The sequence below is a fragment of the Dipodomys spectabilis genome, unplaced genomic scaffold (assembly GCF_019054845.1).
Source record: "Dipodomys spectabilis isolate Male_0828 unplaced genomic scaffold, ASM1905484v1 ptg000157l, whole genome shotgun sequence".
NCBI classification, from domain to species: Eukaryota; Metazoa; Chordata; class Mammalia; order Rodentia; family Heteromyidae; genus Dipodomys; species Dipodomys spectabilis.
In genome coordinates, this window is record NW_024870834.1 from 23,757,440 (window position 1) to 23,766,482 (window position 9,043).

Consider the following 9,043-nt stretch of genomic DNA (forward strand, 5'->3'; position numbering starts at 1 on the left):
GGGACAGCGCCCAGGCCCAGAGTTCAGGCCCCACGACTGGACCAAAAAAAAAAAATGTTCTCAGACTTCTATGTCTAACCCTGCTAGAGTGACAAGGACCAGATTTTTGTTTTAATCATGGAATAGTTTATTCACCAGCAGATATTATTTAGAGATTATTATAAGATGTTGCTTGAGTTTTTCTCTAGTGTTATTCATCAGTAGCCTTTCCTTTTATCATTTATTGAGGACCAGATTTAACACTGGAAATGAGGACAAAATTAATGAAGGCAGTCTTTTTTTCAGACACGACAATAGTCAGCCCAGGACCATAAACCTGAGTGAAAGCAAAGGAGCGGAAGCCTACCCTTCTGCCTGGCAGCAGTTTTCTGAGACACAGGAAAAGGAGGGAGAAGCCACAAAGGCCAGTGGCTTTGTTGAATGGAGGATACAGACCAATTTTAGAGAGCTCAAGGCAGGTGGAGATTGCAGGGCATAGTTTTAGACCAAAAAAGAACCCCAAAAGAACACCTGTGGAACCTCTGCCATCTTTGCTGACAGGACAGCTGGGCGATGGTGGCTCAGGCCTGTCATCCTAACAACTCAGGAGGCTGAGTTTTGTTTTTCTTATTTGTTTGTCCTGGGCCTTGAACTCTGAGCCTAGGTGCTGTCTCTTAAGTTCCTCTTGCTCAAGGCTAGCACTCTACTACTCAAGCTACAGCACCACTTCTAGATTTTTCTGTGATTAATTGGAGATAAAGGTCTCACTGACTTTTCCTGTCCAGGCACACACATACACACACACTCCTTTCAAGCAGGAAAGTCGGTGAGACTCATCTCCAATTAACTATCAGAAAACTAGAAATGGCGCTGTGGCTCAAGTGGAACACACACACACACCTTTCAGGCAGGAAAGTCGGTGAGACTCATCTCCAGTTAACTACCAGAAAACCAGAAGTGGCGCTGTGGCTCAAGTGGAAGAGTGCTAGCCTTGAGCGGAGGAGCTGAGGGACCAGTGCCCAGGCCCAGAGTTCAAGCCCCACGACTGATTAAAAATAAATAAATAAATAAATAAAAGACAAGACAAAGATGACAAGAGTCAGAAAACATTGCTTAGAACCAACATGGCATGAGGAAAGATACATAAAAGATTTGCTTGCCTAACCAGAATGAAGATCCTGAATGACCATCCAGGGCCTACACTGATGAAGACCCTAAATGTCACACTTTAGTAATAAAACAACTCTTCCTCGAGTCAAGGCTATGCTAGACTTTGATAGCAAAGTTGAAAAAATAGGTCTTCAAGGAGTCAAACTGATCTGTGAATAATTTCTGTGCCAAAACAAAGTCCAACAGTTATTAAAGATGAACAAAGTAACATATTTGTCCATATTCAAGTTACTAGCCATGGGAAGAAGCAGCAAAGTATTATTCATAACCAGATAATAAAATCAGTCAATAGAAACTAACCTAGATGTGACAGAGATGATGGAACTACCAAATAGGACATTTTAAAAATATGTAGAAATATTTCAGCAGGGTGCCAGTGGCTCATGCCTATAATCCTAGCTACTCAGGAGGTTGAGATCTGAGGATAGTGGTTCAAAGCTTCCTGGGCAGGAAAGGCCATGAAACTCTGATCTCTAATAAACCACCAGAAAACAGGAAGTGGTGCTGTGGCTCAAGTGGTATAGTGCTAGCCTTGAGCTGAAGAGCTCAGGGACAGCGTTCAGGCCCAGAGTTCAAGCCCCATGACTGATTTTTAAAAATATAGAAATATTTAAAGTAAACATAAGTGTAGGAGAGAAAGAAAAGTTTGTTGTTAGTATTGTTTAAGCAAAGTACCACTTTGTCATCCAAATTGGTCTCAAATCACAATGTATCCCAGGCAAGCTTTGAACTCAGAATCCTCTTGCCTCTATCACCTGAACACTGTGGTATACCTCCACCCTCAGCCATCCAATGAAATTTGCACAGAAGACAGTAATTTTCATTTCTAGAAATTACATTAGTTTTAAGCTGGGTGCTGGTGGCTCATGCCTATAATCCTAGCTGCTCAGGAGGTGAGAACTGAGGATCACAGTTCAAAGTCAGCCTAGACAAGAAAGTCAGTGAGCCCTTTATCTCCAATTAATCACAGAAAAAGCTGGAAGTGGTACTGTAGCTCAAGTGGTAGAGTGCTAGCCTTGGACAAAAGGAGCTTAGGGACAGCGCCTATGCTCAGAGTTCAAGGCCCAGGATAGGCAAATAAGAAAAAAGAAAGAAATTTCATTAGCTTTAAAAGATCTCCTAGCTTGACATGGTAGGTGGCACACACACACACGTAATCTCATTTGGGAGGTAGAAGCAGGATCAAGAATTCAAGGCCAGCCTGGCTCTGGTGGTGGCTCACTCGCCTGTAATCCTAGCTACTACTCAGGAAGCTGAGATCTAAGGATTGTAGTTTGAAGCCAGCGTGGGCAGGAAACTGCTTGAGACTCTTATCTCTAACAAACTACTCAAAAAAGCCAGAAGTGGCTCTGTGGCTCAAATAGTAGAGTGCTTGCCTGGATCAAAAGAAGCTTGGGGACAGCACCCAGGCCCAGAGTTCAAGCCCCAGGACTGGAAAAAAAGATTCAAGGCCAGCCTAAGCAACATAGTGAGAACCTAGCTCAAAGAAACCAGGCGCTGGGAGCGCAGAGCGGTTTGGTCGTTCGTTGGGGTAGTATCGTCCCTAGGCTCGCCAACTGCAGCTCTTCACTGGGCAACAGCGGCGGCGCGGTGGTCCGAAAAACGGCCTGAAACTTCGCCTTTGGGTGAGAGAAAATGGCCCGAACCAAGCAGACTGCTCGTAAATCCACTGGTGGGAAGGCCCCCCGCAAGCAGCTGGCCACCAGGGCTGCCAGGAAAGCACGCCCTCTACCGGCGGGGTGAAGAAGCCCCATCGCTACAGGCCTGGCACTGTGGCTCTTGGAGAGATTCGTTATCAGAAATCCACTGAGCTGCTCATCCGAAAGCTGCCTTTCCAGAGGTTGGTGAGAGAGATTGCCCAGGATTTTAAAACGGACCTGAGGTTTCAGAGTGCGGCCATCCGTGCGCTTCAGGAGGCTGGTAAAGCGTACCTGGTGGGTTTGTTTGAAGATACCAGTCTGTGTGCCATCCACGCCAAGAGAGTCACCATCATGCCCAGAGACATCCAGCTGGCTCGCCGGATACGGGGAGAGAGAGCTTAAGTGAAGGCAGTTTTTATGGCGTTTTGTAGTAAATTCTGTAAAATACTTTGGTTTAATCTGTGACTTTTTTTGTAAGAAATTGTTTATAATATGTTGTATTTGTACTTAAGTCATTCCATCCTTCACTCAGGATGAATGGGAAAGTGACTGTTCACAGATCTCAGTGGTGCGCCCTGGGCTCAGGAGTGACAAGTTGCTAATATGCAGAAGGGATGGGTGATACTTCTTGCTTCTCATGATGCATGTTTCTGTATGTTAAGGACTTGTTGGGTAGCTATTAAGGTCCTAGAATTGATAAATGTGTACAGGGTCCTTCTGCAATAAAACTGGTTATGACTTGATCCAAGTGTTTAACAACTGGGGCTGTTAAGTCTGATCATACATCACTGTGATAGAATGTGGGCTTTTTCAAGGGTGAAGATACAAGTCTTAACCACAGTGCAACTTACAGTTTCCTTAAGAAAAAAAAATAAACCTGGCAGCTATAGAATACACTATGTGCATTTATAATAGCTATTTTATATATTGTAGTGTCAACGTTTTTAAATTAAATGTTTTACATCCACAAGTGGTGGGGAGTCTTGTCATTAAGGCGTGTATAATTTAGAATCCAATTGGTTTTCTCCTAACTAGACTGCATTATAGTTAATAAAAAGCTATTCTTTTCTTTTCTTTTTTTTGGGTCCGGTTATGGGGCCTGAACTCTGGGCCTGGACAATATCCCTCAGCTCTTCAGCTCAAGGCTAGCGCTCTACCACTTGAGCCACAGCGCCTCTTCCAGCTTTTTTCTTTTTTCTTATGTGGTACTGAGGAATCAAACCCAGGGCCTCATGCACGCAAGGCAAGCGCTCTACCACTGAGCCACCTTCCCAACACCAATGAAATCTATTCTTGAAATGTCACTGAGAGTAAACTTTTAAGTGTTCTCACATACAAAAAATTCTTTGTTGCCGAGCTTTGGTGGCTCACACCTGTAATCTTAGCTACTTAGGAGGCTGAGATCTGAGGATTATAGTTCAAAGCCAGCCTGGGCAGGAAAGTCCATGAGATTCTTATCTCCAACAAACCACTAGAAAATGGGAAGTGGCGATGTGGCTTGGCTGAAGAGCTCAGGCCCAGAGTTCAAGCCCCATGACTGACAAAAACAGAAAAAAAAATTAAGTTTGTGAGGTACGCATGTTAATTGCCTTGATATAGACACATCATAACATGTTTAAACATGTACATGATAAATATATACATTTTTGTCAGTTGAAATGTTTAGAAGCCAGGTGTTGGTGGCTCACGCCTATAATCCTAGCTACTCAGGAGACTGAGATCTGAGGATTTCAGTTCAAAGCCAGCCTGGGCAGAAAAGTCTGTGAGACTCTTATCTCCAGTAAACCTCCAGAAAACCAGAAGTGGCGCTGTGGCTTAAATGGTAGAGCACTCGCCTTGAGTTGAAATGCTGAAGGGATAGTGCCCAAGCCCAGAGTTCAAGCCCTAGGACCAACAAAAAGAAAAAAGAAAATAAGTTTAGAAACAAAACTAATACTAAACCTGTATTGAAATCTAGGAAAATAATCTGGCCAGGCGCTGGTGGCTCACCCTTGTAATCCTAGCTACTTAGGAGGCTGAGATCTGAGAATCACAGTTCAAAGCCATCCAGGGCAGGAAAGGCCATGAGACTCCTATCTCTAATAAAACCACCAGAAAACCAGAAGCGGTGCTGTAGCTCAAGTGGTAGAGTGCTTGCTTTGCGCTGAAGAGCTGAGGGACAGCTCCTAAGCCCAAAGTTTAAGTCCCACAACCAACAAACAACAACAACAAGAAAAATCTGGAGCTAGGAAGGTGGCTCAGTGGTAGAGTGCTTGCCTTGCATGCATGAGGCCCTGAGTTCGATTCCTCAGCCCAATATAAGCAGAAAAAGCCGGAAGTGGCGCTATGGCTCAAGTGGTAGAGCATAGCCTTGAGCTGAAGAGCTGAGGGACAGCGCCCAGGCCCAGAGTTCAGGCCCCACTACCTGACCAAAAAAAAAAAAGAATAATCTGTGGGATTTACAGCAGATAAGACCCTGTAGGGAAAAAGAAAACAAAGGGTAGTGAATGTAAAATTAGAACAATGGAAATTTAAAATTTATTTGCTGAAGACAAATAAGGTGGAGGCAGAGAGAACAAAAGATTTTGTTGATGAAATTATCACATATTTTAGAAGTTCATTTTCTTTACTATATAAAAAGAAGTATGAGTAAAAACCAAAATTAATAAACACCACATTTGTTTACACTATTATCTAGTTCTTCATATTAACTTTACTATTCAACAATAGCATGTCCCTGTCTGCTATCACATTCTTTGGCTTCAAGAGAAAACTTGGTTTATAGGTGTTCATCACCTACCTGGCCCAATTGTTTTTACAGTTAATGAAAACCCTAACTCAGATCTATAAGGTTAAGCCAATCACAATTATTATAAATGCAACAAATAATACATACTCTAACATCCAGCATAATTAAATTGCTAAGTAAGCTGGGTGCCAGAGGTTCACACTTTTAGGCCTAGCTACTAAGGAGGCTGATATTATCTGAGGATCTCAGTTCAAAGCTAGCCCACGAAGAAACATCCCAGAGACTTTTTGTTGTTGTTGGTCATAGGGCTTGAACTCTGAGCCTGGATGCTATCCCTCAGCTCTTCCAAGGCTAGCGTTCTACCATTTGAGCCACAGCACCACTTCCGGCTTTTTCTGTTTATGTGTTATTGAGGAATCGAACTCAGGGCCTCACGCATGCAAGGCAAGCACTCTACCACTGAGACGTCTTCCTAGCCCCCCAGAGACTCTTATCTCCAGTTAACCAGCAAAAACCCAGGATTTTCCTGGCACTAGTTGCTTACTCTTGTAATCCTATCTACTCAGGATGCTGAGATCTAAGGATGGTGGTCGAAGCCAACCCAGGCAGGAAAGTCATGAAACTCATATCCAGTTAACCACTAGAAAACCGAAAGAGGAGCTGAGGCTCAAAGTGGTAGAGCACTAGCTTTGAGCAAAAAAAAAACTCAGGGTCAGCGCCCAAGTCCTGAGTTCAAGCCTCATAACTGACAAAAAAAAAAAAAAAGATTGCCGAAAGTAATGATAAAGAAAAATCTTAGAAGCCAGAGGAAAAATACACTACATACACAAACAAGAGTAATAATGGATTTCTCATCTGAAGCCATGCGTGCTAAAAGATAATAGAATGGCATTTTTTTAATGCTGAAAGACTGTCAACTTAGAAATTTAAAAACAAGAACATATACAAGTAGAAAAACAGTGAGTTACAGTTGTAAGTCAGTTTTTCAATACAAATTTAACATGCTCTGCATGCTCTGCTGCACCAAAAATGAAAATCCAGAGGATAATAAAGGCAAAGTAGGATTCTCCCATTCTCCATGCAGTTCTCTAGCTTTGACAGCACATATACTCAAATTGGAAAAATAGAACAAATAGTAGTCGTATGACCTCTGCACAAAGGTGACATGCAAATTTTTGAATCATTCTTGTTTTTTATTTGAAGTACTTGCCAAAAAAAGTTAGTGTAACTTAGCCATTCACATCTCTCTTCCTCTTCCTTTGTTTGTTTTCCTTATTTGTGTTGTTTTGAGGCAAGTTCTCACTATGCAACCCAGGCTGGCCTAGAATTTATTATACAACCTAGGTTGGCCTCAAATTTGCAATCCTCCTGTCTCTCTGCCTGCCAAATATTGGGATTAAACCTGTTTGCCAACACACCTACCTGTCTAGTTTGCCTTCTTCTTTTTTTTCTTCCTTTATTTCCTTCTTTCTTCTTCTTCTTTTTTTCCAGTTATGGGGATTGAACCCGGGGCTTTAAACATGTGACGCATAGTTCAAAACATGTACCACATAAGTATATTCAAGTTTCTTTTGAGACAGGGTCTTACTATGTTGTCAAGGCTGGCATGGAACTCTCTTGACCCTCCTGCTTCTACTTCCCAAGTATGAAGATTACAGTTGTGAGCCACTATAACAAGCTAGAAGATAATTTTAAAACTAATGGAGGTGTGGGAATGTGGCTTTGTGGTAGAGTGCTTGCCTTGCATGCATGAAGCCCTGGGTTTGATTCCTCAGTACCACATAAACAGAAAAAGCTGGAAGTGGCACTGTGGCTCAAGTGGTAGAACACTATCCTTGAGCTTAAGAGCTAAGGGACAGTAAGTACCCAGGCCTAGAATTCAAGCCCCACAACTAGCAAAAAAGAAAAGTCACAAAAAATATTAATAAAATCCAAAGGATAATAAGGGAATTTGTGTGTGTTTGGGGGAGGGGGAGGGGGTCAGTTCTGGGGCTTGAATTCAGGGCCTGGATGCTGTGTCTGAGCTTCACTTTGCTAAAGTTAGCACTCTACCACTTAAGCCACTGCTCCTCTTCCAACTTTTTTGGTACTTAATTGGAAAGAAGAGTCTCATAGACTCCCCTGGCTGACTTTGAACCACGATCCTCAGATCTCATCCTCCTGAGTTGACAGGGTTGCAGGCGTGAGCCACTGGCGCTCAACATAACGGATTGTTTTGAAAGACTATTATCAAATAAACTGGAAAATCTAGAAGAAATGGATACATTTCTAGATACAATTGCCCTGCCAACATCGAGCCATAAGAATATAAACCACTTTAGCAAATATATAAAAAGTGTGTGAGCAGTAATAAAGAGTTTCCAAACAAAGAAAAGCCCAGGACCAGACAGATTTACTGCTGATTTCTTTCGGATCTTTAAAGAGAACTAGCACAAACACTTCTTAAGCTTTTCCAGGGAATAGAAAAGGAAAGAGTGCTACAGAACACATTCTATGAAGTAAATATCATACTCATTCCAAAAGCAGACAAAAGAAGAGAATTATAGAACAACTCTTTGATGAACATTTATGCAATAATTCTCAATAAAATTCTTGCAAACTGAATTTAAAGACACATTATATGGATCGGATACCATGATCAAGTTGGCTTCATCTCAGTGTTGCAAGAATGTTTCAACATATAAATCAACTGTAATACATCACATAAAAAGTATCAAGAAGAAAAATGATCTGATCCTCTCAATTGACACTAAAAAAAAAACTTTGACATAATTCAACATAAACAGAGCTTAAAGCTCTGAAGAAACTAGGAATACAAATAATGTATCTTAACATGATAAAGGCTATATAGTAGGACCACAGCTCAGAAAATGTAAAGACTACAACTAGAAACCACCATTTTGAGTCTTTAGCTCCCATTTCCTATGTGGGGAGCAGGAAATCTTTCTCACTTAAACTTAACAAAAAATATTTTAGGGGCTGGGAAGGTGGCTCAGTGGTAGAGTGCTTGCCTTGCATGCATGAGGCCCTGGGTTCGATTCCTCAGTACCACATAAGCAGAAAAAGCTGGAAGTGGCACTGTGGTTCAAGTGGTAGAGCGCTAGCCTGGAGCTGAAGAGCTGAGGGACAGCGCCCAGGCCCAGAGTTCAGGTCCCACGACTGACAAAAATAAATAAATAAATAAAAAAAATATATATATAATAGAAAGTCGCAGATGATTTAAAAGTAAAAGAATGGGGGGGGGGGGCCATGGGAATGCCTGAAAACTCAAAAAGAGCTGCCATGGCTCCACTTAATATCAAGTCAGCCAAGTGTGGATAAAGAGGAACATTTGAATGATAAATGGGTAAATTCCTCAGGAGACAAAACAACTGTAAATTTACATGAACTCACTAATGGCACTTCAAAGTACATGAAATAAATATCAGGAGATTCATGGAAATGCCAGTATTTCTCATTCTGAATATTGGACATCTTGTTTATTCAGTTAGCCTGAGCAGGACTTAGGCATCATATATATGTTGTA

The 9,043-nt window shown here is 41.9% G+C and overlaps 1 pseudogene across 1 annotated transcript; it reads left to right on the plus strand.

Annotated features, from left to right (window-relative positions):
• Positions 1-2,643: 2,643 nt before the first annotated feature.
• On the plus strand, positions 2,644-3,651 carry LOC122118814 (annotated as a pseudogene). Its single transcript, XR_006149440.1, has one exon. The product of XR_006149440.1 is annotated as a histone H3.3A-like (transcript).
• Positions 3,652-9,043: the final 5,392 nt, after the last annotated feature.